Genomic DNA, 14,266 nt, shown 5'->3' on the forward strand with positions numbered 1-14,266 from the left:
CTGGAAAAAGCTAGTGAAGATTTTAACAATGTATCTGATATACGATAGAGCACGACAGGTCAAATTCCAAAATATTCAACATGTACACAATTTTACTGGAAGAATCACATAATATAATTCTTTCAACTTGATTGACATGATAATGGTTACAAAAACTGAACCGGACTGGCCAGTTTGATTGGATAACCGATGAATCGGACCTCTGGCCGCTTTGGTTTTTTCTCGGGACTGTAATTGTGTTCGCCTGTTCGGACTAGATAGAAACCGTTGAACCAGCCATTTTCTCAAAAATTGTATCCCTGTCCAAACCGAGTTCACAAATTGTAACTAAAATGCATTTAAAACGGGATTCAAGCCAATGTCTGTCGAGACACTGGGCCGGGTCCGCCTTGGTTGGCCTGGGCCGGGCCAGTGGCTGTTCAACGCTCGGCGTGTGAGACGGAGTGGAACCCTAGGGCGCGTTGGACTCCGGTGAGGCTTCTTCCTCCGCGAGTCCGGCGGAAGGAAGGATTCCTAGGGCACATTGGATTCCGGTGAACCCTAGGAATTGATCTATAAATCCCTCTCCCCTTCCCTTTGAGCACCTCTGTGATGAGTTCCAATCAACCATCGCCGGATTCTTTCCCTCCTTGCGGCGTCTCAGCCATCGTGCTCGCTGGGGAGTGCAGCCAAGTACCTCGTCGGAGCTGAGGTATTGGCCTCTATCTCTTCTTCTTCTTTTCTTTTCCGATCCCAAGGCAGCCATTGACAGTTTGATTAGAGCCGCCAGCCGCCGGATTTGACTATGAGAGCCTGTTTTGAGTCTTCTTTTCCCTGTTTCCGTTGGATCCTCTGATATTGGGGCCGAGGCTCTTGCCGGAGCTCTAATAGAGCCCTTGGCCACCTCCAACACCAGATGCAGAGCCGTCGCCGACCGGTGAGCCGGGCTGCTCCCTTCTTCTCCTTGTTTTTGAGCCGGCTAGGGTCGGTTTTCCTTGTTTTTCTCCCAGTCGCCAGCCAGCATGGCCGACGATGTTGCTGCCATTTGTCGCCGGAAGTTGTGCTGGGGCAGACGCTCACTCCCACCGCCGGCCACCCTGTGATCCTCCGTCCAGCTGAAGCAAACCGCCCTCCCCTGTTTTTCGTCTCTCTTTTGCTCTCTCTCTCTTAATCACTCTCTCTCTCTAGAATTCTTAATGGGCCTAAGGAAAGGACCCAAAATCTTATGGACTGGTTGACCCTTGGAGGAGTCCTGAGCCAATATTGTGTGGCCAGGGGCTTCGAGCTGGTATTGGTCCCGAGCTCCCATTGAGCGCCCAGGGGTCCGAGCTGGGATTGCATAACTACGGATCCTAGTCGGCGTTATGCGACCGTAGGAGAGATTCTAGGTTTTCGGGCTGACCTTGTTATGATCTTCTACTATAATCCATGGATGGTTATGATTATTCTGATGATGAGATTGACTCTGTAGGTGAGCAATTATCTAGACAAGAAAGCGATTGAGCAAGGTATTGTACATCTCTATTCTTAAAACGAGGTGTGGACTGAGTTGAGTCTGTCATCGATAGAGGTAAAATTTCTCAACACAATCATCTACATGATTATTGAAGTTTTGTATATAAATGTATCTTGTATGATTGTGAATATTTTATACATATTGCTATGTGTATCATGTGTTGATGTGATGTTGCGTGGATTATGATGTTACTTAGTCTAGCTCAGTATGAAACTTTTTAATTGATGATTAATTATAGAAATCATGTAGACTATAAATAAATCAAGGCTTCGATATAAGATAAGATGGGTATGGGCGGCATCTGGATTGGTTGGCTATGTAAGAAACGTGGTGTATATGCTGGGTTAATCTTGGGCTGGGGTGCACATTGTATTTGGCCTGCCACGGCTGGAGCGTGGCTGTAAGTAGCCCAATGCCAGAAAATCAATTCTAGATAATGAACTGCAGTTTAATCGTAGTTGTAACATAATCAAATTGAATTTTACATAATTGTAAGAGTGGGGTGGGGGAAAGGGGGAGCATTTGAATTAGCCGGTCATGTGTGAAACGTGGTGTGTTAGCCGTGGGCTGAGTTGTGATATTGTAGTTGCGAGCCATGGGTGGAAGCATAGCATGTGTTTGGCCTACCACGGACAGCAGCATGGTTGTGACTAGTCTAATGCTGAAAACAAATCAAGAAAATAAATTATGTTTAATGGAATTCCTAAGTATAAGATTGAGAAAAAGAGAGGCAACTGGATTAGCCGACATGTGTGAAATGTGGTGTTCGTGATATCATCTGCAGTTGAGATGCGATATTGTGGTTGCTAGCCACGAGCAAAAACGTGGTGTGTTTTGGCCTGCCATGGGCTGGAGCGTAGGCGGGACTAGTATAGTGCCAGAACGAAAGTGTTGTCAAGAACTAAACTATGCTGATCGGTTACTTACGGTTGAATAGAATTGCTGATTGGGTGATATGGGATGTGTTACACAAAACTGTGGTGATACATGACATCTACGTCGAGACTCTCATTTATGGTCATGTGCATATGATTGGATTGCTATTTGATTAAACTTGATGTTTATGCTGGCATGGCTTATATGTGTTTATAAATATATACATTGGATTCATTGAGCATTATGCGATTATTAGGTTGTTGATGTATGAATCATATTGTTTCCTATCAACTTTGTATTTGCTAAAAGATATTGTCCATATTCGTGCTGGTGTGCGTGTGTGGAGGATTCTTACCGGGCTATAAAGCTCACATCACCTCTTTTCTTTTTTTCTTTCAGAATTGTAGGATGTTTAGTACTTGGCTATGGTTGAATCGCGAGTGAAAGGATAAATAGATAGACCACCGTCGATACTGGTCGGATGATCAAATTTTATAATTATACAAGTTTTGTTATTTGTTATGAATTGAGACCACTTATGTTTAGTGATATTGAGGTTGTAATAAATTTTCAGGCCTTTCATTATCTCTAGGGCATCGCTTAAAGTTCATGTGGTTGTGTCGCATGGCTGACCCAGGTGTTGAGTTCGGGGTGTGACATTAGGTCAGTATGACCGTGAAACTTAAAATATTTATGGTAGAACTATTTCAACTATATTATCATATTTTAATAATAATTTATTTTCATAAAAAATAAAACTCTTTGCTTTTTGATACAAAACCCAAAACATAAACATCATTTTATTGTTCTACCATATTTTACATATTAGATTCAGCTTAATAGATTCTACATGTTTTCTATATTATACATTTTTAGCAAATTTAAAATAAATTATTCATCATTATTTTTTATTTATAATGCAATTAAACATTAATATAAAATAATGATCTATGTTATTTAAAGCATACTTTTTAAAAGACAATTTGATCCACGAGGATTCTTAGATTGACGTACATCACTTTGGCCACTATGAGCAGAGTTGCAAAGGGACTAGGAGCAAGATCCGCTACATTGAAAAATCGAGTCGTAGGCCAAACTTTCGGAGACCATAACTTGGTCATATGACGTCTGATTGAAATTATCTTTTTTTTTTTTTTTAAATCGGACAGTTTTTTGAGATCTATGACATGATGCCCTACCCTTTAGGGGGTGGTGCCTCTAGGAATTGAGCCTAATTCCATCGTTTGGGGCCCGAAATAGGCCGATCAAACCAAAAAAAAAATAGATAAAACTTTGACCGGCTGTAGCTCTCTATCCGAGAAGAATTAGACGGAGCGACTGAAGACAGAGTTGATGTAAAAGTCGAGATCTACCTCCTTATAATTTTTAACTTTTTCTAGAAGATTTCTACTAGTAATGTCTATTTTAGAAAAGAGAGTTCTGCTATGATTAGAAAGAGAAATTTGACCTAAATTGTGTAAAGGAGGACCTCACATTATACATAGAGGCTATATATCTTTTTTTTTTAATCATCAAGGGGACTTAAGCTCTATTTTTGAAATTCTTCTATCTTCTTCTAGTTATTTTTCGATAGATTCGAGTTGAGCGGGTTGAAGAAAATCTTCCATTTCTCCAATTGGATCACAATTGATCACTTATTATGCATATTTTTCTAATATTGTAGCTATTTTATTATTTTTCAATTATAACCTAGTCTGACTGATTGACCCGACGGTCAGACCAATGATGCCGTGGCATGGACCCTTGACTGGGACAGTCACCAGTTTGATTTTAATAACTATGGTGATGAGTCCATGACTGTTAACTTGCATCAATCACCAAAATGACATTGATGGGCCAGAAGCATCACCAAAAGAAATTAGCTGTTCTCAATAGAGAGGATTCAAGAGAATAGCTAAGAGGGAGAAAGTTAACAACATTAAGTATTTGTTCTTTGGTTTGGATTTTTGCACTTTTTAAAAAAATAGTATAAAGTATGTGGCTATTAATCATTATTTTTGATTTTTTATATCCACAAATTTTCGTTGAATATCGTAGTTATGGTTTACTTTTTCAAGCAGCGATAAAAACAAAGGATATACTATTAGAAATTAAGTCGATTTTGGAAGAAACTATTAGTGTTGTTACAATATCGAGCCCAATGGGCATACATAGCTCGAATTTAAAATCAGATTGGATGAATTTGGGATCCTGCACACAAACGCAAAAACTTTGAAAAGTAAGATGTTTGGTGGTAGTCATATTGGTAACATGGAGAGATGTTAGTTGGTGATGAAGTCAATGCAGTTGCTTTCTTGGAGCTTGTTGTGAAGTGGACAGGTAAGGAGGGTTTGCTGCTTGTATCTGTTTCTGTGACAGCGAAATAGGCCTTTCACTTGCAATAGTTGGCAGGTCAACTTTCAAGAATGATTGTACCATGATATGAAATCTGAAGATAATCTGCTGTTTTTATCATCCAACTTTTATGTTATGATCAATTGGTTATCTTGTTTCATCTGCTTTTAGGTTGCTGGCATCCTCGGTCTCCATTGGTTTGATTTTCAGAAAAGAATCCTTGCTGGATTCCTTAATTTTAAGAAATTTATACTTCTCATTTGCATGCATTCTTTCAGGTGCTTGTGTCACTGCTGGCATAGGTGTGTCTGAGACCGTGCATGCATATTTATTGCTGTGTGCAATTACAGCTGCACATTAACTACCTACAAATTCTGCAATCTTTGTATCATTTCATATCTTTTGAAAATGAATCCCGACCAAATTGATTTAGATAGCATGAGTTCATTAAGTCTTCCCTTCAATTTGTGATTGGTACGAGGGTTTCTCATTATGCTTATTAAAATTCATATGTCATACTATATTTATATCAATTGTAGCATGCTAAAGCTAATACTTCTGTTTGAATTATCTTTTTTTTTTTTGCTTTGAAGTTTGAATTATCTTTGAAGGAAGAAATATTGGATGAAACAGACGTTATGTTGATGTCCACAACAAGTAAGCCACAACCATGTGAATTCTGTATTTTGCTGCAAAATTTCTTATTGCTTTCAAAGGCCTTATGGTTTCCTTTTCAGGATCAAAATAATTATGTTACCACCAAGAAGATTATCACCAAGATCTCCAGGAGCTGCATATATCTCTCATTTTGCACGATTAGTGCTAACAGCTTCTCCCTTTTCTCCCTATCATCATACTTCCATGTCATGCTCACCTGTTTCTCCAAATTTTCAAGCTGCTGGTCCAACAGCAACCATTTCAAATTCTCCTTGAAAGTTGTCGCCAAGTTCACCAGCTAATCATGCAGGTCTAAGCCACAGTTTACCAGCTTCAAATTGAGTAAGTGGAATACTCTTCAGCTTTGCTTTGCAGGGGGTCATTCTTCCTGAATGTCTGAGCGCATTGATTGTTGATGCTGCTACTTTACTGGAACTTTTTATACCATTGAACTATTCATTCAGTCATTTTGATTACTGTATTTTTTTCACTGTTTTAGTTGACTGATATCTATGTCATCATTCTTTGTCTCTGCTCTATTTTTTTTTGGTTACTTTTGCCTCTGTTCTCTATTCTGCAATTAACCTAAATTATTGCTAGTTATGATACATGGGGTGTTTCAGAAAAGGAATAGAAATTTTGGTTCTCTTGTGACAATATAAGAAACTCAAAAAGGCGTCCGGCCCTCTATTTGGCATGTTGCAACTGGAAACGTGCTAGTCTCATCACAACTACTACTCATAACCTGTAAATGTACTCCAGACACGTATTAGGTGGATCGTTATAAACCTTTAATTTCTCGTTCCTCTTTACAAGCTTCCAAATTCACCAATAGAAGATAGGGTACTGTTTTTTCTTGAAAAAAGGCTACTTTACTGAATAAAACACATTGTGTAGTCAGTATACGGTTAGTGATGGAATTAGTTTTCATGACTTTCTTGAATGATGGCTGCACTTGTATGGCGGCACAATAACACTGTTACTTGAGATCAACTTTGATGAACAGTACCTTACTATTTTCTTGAGTAGTTCTATTGGTACCTTTATCGACAATGCTTGTTTTTCCACATGTTTGATTAACTTTGCTGCAAATTAGCAGGTCTCAAGAAATCATACGAGAAGCTTCAAAAAAATTGAGAGAGCGAGGATTGATTGCCTATCTTAGCTTGCTATGTAGTATGTATATTGTTTATTGCTTTTGTATATAGCATGTGCTGAAATATCAGTCCAATTTAATGTTTTCATCATTCTAAATGTTTCATGACTATTTATGATAATTTTACTTTATTGAAAAATGGAAGGAAGGAAAACATAGGTTGCAAATTGTGTTTGAGAATGTCTCAACCATATCTGCAAATGTGACAATTGAAGTGTCACCTTGCAAATGCCTTGATCATTGCTGTCTATGTTCCAAGTATTTAATGAACAATAATGTTTACTCTTGGGAGTTTGTGGTGATATGGCACGATCAAAGACTTTTCCTTGTCGCTACCATGTCGGAGATATCACAATCATAATTATCATCATCGTTCTCATTTAAGATTTAACAACAGTGCCAAGGTCACAAACAGTAGTTTGATTGCCTTGCCAACCTTATTTAAAGTATCTGGTGCATGACTCTGCCTTTCTTGGTGCTTTCACTGTTGAAGTTAACCCAAACTATTTGAGATCTGGATCAGATGTATATCTACCATATCCACATATGCATTTTTTTATCATGCTATGAGGATTCAATTTAAATCTAAATTTCATTGTTGATTATTGGCAAGTGAATACAGAAACAGGTTGGATATCCATAAGTAAGAATAATATCCGTTGGCGATGAAATGAAGCAGGATGGCATTCATTACCAACCTTCCGTTGAAAAAGGAATCACATGAGCTGTAATTGGCCGTCAACAAGGGCTTATATCGGATATTAACAAATGTGGATTACTAAGGCATACATACATGGTTACCTAGGTATTAGGGCCATGGCTCTTAGATTGCTGCCACCAGAATTGTCATTAATCCAAAACTAATAGCTGAATCCTACAAAATATGGGGAGGTTTAATGAACTTATGTGTATTCTGTGCACAAAGGGAAATTTGTAACAATAACAGCGGTACTTGAATGCTGACGAAATTAGATGGCGCATTTTGTCTATATTGGAGAAATTGCAATAAACAATTGAAATTGTCATATTGCACTCCCCTGAGCTCGGAGCTTTTCTTTTTCCCTTTTCCTTAGCTCATGCTTAGAGCACGGTCATAAGAATTCTTCAAAGCTATTGTTTTTCTGTGCTTCATGACATCCCGAGTCAATTTCCCTTTGCAGTATTAACATTAATCTGACCCGATTAAAATACGAGCCTATTTGAGAAATCAAGCTGTTCCGCATCTCTTGCCTCCAGCAGTCAAATTTTGAAATCCTTCCGTTTATAAGGAAGTCAACTTGCCAACCACCACGAAACAAACGGTCTTAGGTCAACATTTTTGACGATCCTGTCCAAATCCAGTGAGAAATTCTCTAGATCTTTCGTTGCAACCAAGTAAAAGATAAGCAACCAAGTCAAACACACCGCGAGACAGATTACTATTTTTTTTTAAGGGACAACTATGTGACAAAAATGGTTGAAAATAAAAATACTTCAACGAGCACCCTCTGAAGGCCTCCATGACCAACTTATAAATGAAAACAATGGGCTCAGGATCCATGGCTAACTTATCCAAAAAGTGGTCCCCAGTTTGACTTTAACCGAGGACTTTTACAGCGCCAGACAACAAAGTCGATGACCCCGAAGGAACTGATCCGCTGGTGGGTCCCATGCAAGGAAAATGTTGTAATTCGGACGGTAGATGTGGTAAGTCCCCTCCTGAACGCCGTTTATGCGTTTTTCACCTCGAGGGAAGCTAGATTATGGTTGGAAGGCTCACCACTCTCTTTTTAGACCATGAGTATTTGACGCAGCGCGATCACATTGACTTCGTGCTGGTACGTATGCCACGCATTAGAAATTAGTATTCACGTTAATTCCCATCAAAGAATGCTAGGCAGCACGATTTTATTCCCGGCTCCGCACTTTATGTAGATATATGTTTGGCATATCCCACCAATTCCTAATTGTTATTTAAGAAGAGAAAGTAAATGAAGAACATAGTGTTCACCAATATATAGTACATAATCAGATGATAAATATTTTAAAAAAAATAAAATTAAAAAACTGTATACTGGTATTAATAAACATGATGGCCCGGAAACTATGTATCACTTACTTAAAGTTATGTATTGCCTTGCTAAATGGCTAATTTGCTTGATATATATCACTTGGTTATGTAGTGTGTACTGATAAAAAGTATATTCTAATAATTTTGTATCGTTTACCTAAAGATATATTAGATCACCGTTGGGTATATATCAAGTAGGCTTACGGCATGTATTAGAAGTACATAAGTGTATATCATATGGCCATATATTGTATACGGATGAATATGATATTCTAAAAACTATGTATTAATTTGTTTGAAAATGTGTATGGAGTTTCTAAATAACTAATTTGTTAAGTGTGTATTACCTGGTTGTGTATTGTATATTGGTAAACACTATATTTTAAAAAATGTGTATCGATTTACCTAAAAGTGTGTACTAACTTGGTAGATTATTAATTCACTTGGTATGTATCATCTGGCCATATAGTGTGTACCAATCTGGCCATATAGTGTGTACCAGTAAAAAGTATGTTTTGAAAATGAGGAAGAAGGAGGATGTCTTGAAAATGAGGAAGAAGGAGGATGTCTTGAAAATAAGGAAGAAGAAGGATGCCGTGCTGCATTTATAATCACGAGACCGACAACTTGGTTAGTAAGAGAAATCTTTGAGTTTTAGGTTTCTTCTTTAAGATGAGCATTAAGAAAAACATGATAAAATAGGAAACTGGCCTTATAATTTTTTTCGGACGCTAGCCCCATATGATTTTTGTTCGGCATGGGAGGCTTTTGGTGGCCAAATAGGAACCAAACTTGTTGGCTTTGAATACCCAGTATTTTCCTCATCAAAACTCACATGCAGGCATGACTTTTTCACGAGCAATGTGTCGAACATGAGCAAATGGAATGGAATGACTTGATGGATCGAACTGTACGCATCTGTGAGGTGTTCAAAAGATGATCTTGCCAGTACATAGTGGTGCCAGCCATGTCAGTTCTCGTGTGCGTCCATCGGCGACCATGATTATTTTTTTTTTGGTACAACAGCGGCTCGCACCCTGCTGGTGTTAATACAGCTAACAAAGTCAAAAAATAAAGGCTCTCGAGGGGCTCTGGCACCGCCTCGTGGGTCGTCTAAATGAAACCACCAAAATGCTAAGCCGTATAAGAGGCAACCCAGTTAGCTGCCTTGTTTATCTCTCTGTAGACGTGCGTGGCTTAATAGGATACACACCCTCCTAGTAGACTGCAGATATCATGGAGCAATGGCCTCTCCTCGACCATGCTTCCCCAACTCTGGACCCACTCAATCACTGTAATCGAGTCTCCATCGAGGAGGATGCTATCCGCGCTCATCACCCGCCTCGCATAGATGACACCCTCCCATGCAGCTCTAAGCTTGGCACTTGGGACAGACATATCGAAAATCTATCATCCCCCTGCCGCCACAAGTCTAGCATCGTGGTCTCTAATAATAAAACCCACACCGTTGCGGGTCCCTCCCTCGCCAATAATGTCATCGAAGTTCACCTTGAGGTAGCCAAAGAGTGGGGGCACCTGAGAACAAACACAGTCCTTGACGCTGTAATAGCATAATGGGTGCCCCAGATTTCTCCAACTAACTCCGCAGGCGAAGCAGTACTGACTCCAAAAAACTTCGCTGCGTGCATAAGAGCTCTATCTCCTACCACCCTCGGGTGTGAGCCACCGTCCTCGAAGACCCGGGCATTTCCTATCCAGCCAGCTATGATAGGCCAGGTAGGTCGCCGGCGTTTCCTTCTCATCTCCCGGACCACGCATCGAGGACTTCAGGAAGTTCAGAAAGTCCCTAATAGACGCCTACATTTGCTGGTGGTTGGTGAAGGCTGAGACGCTCCTCCAAATCTGGATAGCCCGTGGGCACTTGATGAGGGCATGGTAAATGGTCTCCTCCACCTCCGGGCATGCTACTATGATTTTTGGTAGATCTCGCGGCAGCATTGAGCTGCACATTTATGGGAGCAAGGTACGGCCCAAAATTTATCAAAGGCACGTTATTAAATTACAAAAAGAAAGAAAGGGGCAACTCGAAGTCCATAAGGGAAGTTTGAGAGGCTGCAGCAGCCAGCTGGAGTTAGTAAGGGCAAGGAGCTCCAAAGTCTTCGTGACCAGCTATTGATGGTCGTTGTTTTTCTCGTCGTTGGATTTTGTTCAACGGGCAACGCCGCGTGCACTGTGGGTACCTCCGAGCTGGGCTACATTCTTTAATACGGGTCAAGATCCTCGTTGGATTTTACTCAGAAAAGAAAAGAAAAAATTATGGATTTGCATTATGGCCAACGTGGCATTTGTGCTTGAAACAAAATAATATCTATTTTCAGCATGGCAAAAATATGAAAACTCTGAACAAAATCGTTTAAGACCAACGATATGAAACTCAACTTAAATTCCTACACGACACAAATATGAAAAATTCTATTTTAATTTGCACCGTTTAGAGGGTGCCAATTGATCAAGTTTGTGATCTAGACCACAGAGTGATTTGGATTTTGCTCCGAAAGCTCCCTCTCGCTGGTCCACAGAGTACTACAGGAAAACGCCGCCCCACCTTCCTCGCACTCGCGTGACCCACCTCCGCGTTTGGGCATTTGTCGTCCATTTGCTTGATTACCGAAACACTGTCTCCCATGTAGGGTCGGGGGTCCTTTCTTGAGTTGAAGCATAAGGGTTACTAATGCGGCTCAAATCCACCGTCCGTCGAAGTTATGCTTGCCAGCTCAGCTGACCAATAGCTGGGTGACATATGGCTGACCAATAGATCGTGTGCGTCTAGAATTATGACGGATTCTCACCCTCCTCTTTATACAAACCACATCAACAAAAAGGATCTCTAGGGAGGAGGCTTTTCGCCTTGCCGTTCTTCTCATATTCCTACTATTCCTTCCCAAACTACTGTCTGACTTGCCGAGCTGAGCAGTTCGGTCTCCGCTTCCTTCGGATAAGAATTTGGGCTGCGACAACTACGTTTTCATGGTAAGACCACGTTTCCTATCAGGCCATCACCAACCTGTTTTCCATTCGCTTTGTTTCACCTTTCGGGCTTCCATGCACGTTCGTGGATGTGTCTGCGGTTGAAAAAGATTGAGATGGAGAGAAAATCAAATCCTTCAGCATGTGGATTATTTGCTTATGATAGAAGACGTTCGCCTCATGTGAGTTTGTTCAATGGTAAAAAGGTGATAAAGGATGGCTTGCATTGTCCTAGCTAGCAAGTGTTTAATTCTGACACGAGAGTGTTGTAAAGACGCATGCAAAAAATGAGGGTGAGACAATTTGGTAGACAAACATCACGATATCAAAATTTTAAAAAATCCAAACAGGATTCGTTCTCTAATTGTCCACAATGTCTCAACACTAAAGGAAATGCGGAAGAAACATCCTTCTTGGAATAATAGATAAGAAACCTACTGCAGCACATTGATTTGGCCAAAGCACAGGGTTTGTATCACGGTAATTCAACAAACATCATAGTGATTAGATAATGCGTATAACCTAGAGACTTGCACCAAACATCACTATTTTCTTTTTTTCTATGTAAGTGTTAGGCACGGATGTCCAGCTAGTCAAATTTATTGAAGTATTTTTGTTTAAAAAAAAATTATATAGACCAAGGAGAGGATTGATCATATGTGCCGTGCATTTCTTTGTAAAGAAGAGGACAAAGTTTGTGGCTTCCATTAGTTGGTGAATTGGACTTTGGTGTGTAGGTCTAAAGAACGAGAAGGATTGAGGATTAAAAATGTTGAGCAAATCAACTTAGCATTTTTTGCAAAATGGGCTTGGAAGTTTTTGCAAGACATCCTCTAACACACTGTTTTCTCCTATTGAAAAATCTAGCATTTCCCTCAAGCCAGATGGCTTGTAACATAAGAAATTATATCTAACACCATGCACATCATGTCAACAATGCACTATAAAAACAAATTGAGATGAGATGCTTGGTGGAGCAATTCTACAGGAGCATGCAGCACGAAGTTTATAGATAGTTAGTTGGCATGGTGCACATCATGCAGGGGATAATTTCTCCTGTAACACCCCTTTCACATGCATCAGGGCCCTTTGTGCAGTACACAGGCAATGATCCATGTCTTAGTTTGAGCAGTAAGTCTTGGATCTACGAGTCTCTGCTCGATTTGCCCATTTACATACTCGAGGCCCTACGGAGTACGTCATGCAGCCTCCTCCATCTAAAAAAGTGGGGGAAAAAGAAAAGGCCGGGGAGGTTTTTTTTGGGGTGGGGGAGGGGGATGAGGTTACAAAAATAGTCAAAACTTTGACTCCAGGTTCGCAAGCTCCTGTCACCTGCCTTTCTACAAAACGCATGACGGCATGAGAAAGCCTCATCCTGGTCAACCTCGCAACACTTGACATTTAGTCAAAAAAAGCTATTGTAATTTAATAAATTTCTTGAGGGTAATATGTCATTAGAATTGATGCAGCTTATAGAATTTATTTCTATCGGAAATTAGTTGATTATGGAGTTAGCAAATTAGCAATTTTTGGACTTGATGAATTTTTCATGTAACGCCCTAAAGCATTTCCCAAATAAAAATATCTTAAGTTTGTAAAATGCAAATTAAGCGATTTGTGTATGTAAAAATTTTCTTTTGCTTTAAAACAAATAAAGAAATTGGAAGCGTGCGATTTTCGTTCCAAGACATTTATGCACCCGAATGGCGTGGCAGCAAATAAAAGGCCACTCGTGATGGCTTTGCACCTCTGCGGCAATCAATTTTAAGAATAGCATAGTTTGGCCGTCAACATTAGATTAGCTATCAGCTATACGGAGAAGACCATACCATCTTGTTCAGCGCCATGGGTTGGTCCCCATGCACTTATCATTGATGACTCCTGTCCTCTATGAGACGGGCGGGCAGTCACTGCTCTACAATATTCAGAGACTAGCATGAGGATGTGGCTCTTTTCAGGTCTCCCATGTCTACCGAGAGGTGAACAGTGCAGCCAACTAGGTGGCCTTCTTCACGGCTTAACATTCTAGAGGGTTCCTTTGGGAGAACCAAGCGTTTGCTCCTCTCTGTCGGTTTCTCTTTTTAGATTTTGTTTGCTGCACTCATGTACGTATGCTGTGAGGCACCATTGTACTAAAAAAAAAACACCGACTACCGCTGCTGCCGCTGTGCATGCAACATCATTGCGTTGCCCTGGAAATTCGTATGCAAAGCTCGTCATGTCTTTGTGTAGTCCGTAAGATCCGACACTAACTCCACCCCAAATGGGATATTGTATTTGTGAGCAAACTTGATCATTTGGACTTGGCTCACCAGGCTTAATCTCTATCAGATCATATTTTATAAATCTTAATCTCTATCAGATCATATTCTTACTAATCCATAAGCCTGTTAACGAGCCAAGCCGAGCCGAGCCCGAGCCTCACCAGGCTTGGACTTGGCTCGTTTCACAGAAGCTCGGGCTTGAGCTCGGTACCGAGCTCTGTATTGGGCTCACAGAAGCTCGGGCTCGAGCTCAGTACCGAGCTCTATATTGGGCTCGAGCTCGGGCTTGCTTGGCAAAGCAAGGGCTCGAGCTTGGGCTTGCTTGGCAAAGCAAAGGCTCGGACTTGAGCTCGTAAAGCTCGTTTCAATTACGAACTCAAGCCCGAGCTCAAGCCCAATACAGAGTTTGGTACCCCCAGAGGGAG

The 14,266-nt window shown here is 40.4% G+C and overlaps 1 long non-coding RNA gene across 6 annotated transcripts; it reads left to right on the plus strand.

The window, feature by feature from the left end:
• LOC103697216 lies at positions 1–6,714 on the plus strand. Of its 6 annotated transcripts, XR_005508167.1 has the most exons (6): positions 7–691; positions 1,451–1,549; positions 2,771–2,847; positions 2,946–3,034; positions 5,005–5,383; positions 5,464–6,714. It is a non-coding gene; the product is annotated as an uncharacterized LOC103697216 (long non-coding RNA). The 6 variants fall into 6 exon arrangements; XR_005508166.1 differs by having other exon boundaries at positions 1–691; positions 2,771–5,200; positions 5,320–5,383; XR_005508165.1 differs by having other exon boundaries at positions 1–691; positions 2,946–5,383.
• The last annotated feature ends 7,552 nt before the right edge of the window (positions 6,715–14,266 follow it).

The sequence above is a fragment of the Phoenix dactylifera genome, unplaced genomic scaffold (genome assembly GCF_009389715.1).
Source record: "Phoenix dactylifera cultivar Barhee BC4 unplaced genomic scaffold, palm_55x_up_171113_PBpolish2nd_filt_p 000397F, whole genome shotgun sequence".
Lineage (NCBI taxonomy): Eukaryota > Viridiplantae > Streptophyta > Magnoliopsida > Arecales > Arecaceae > Phoenix > Phoenix dactylifera.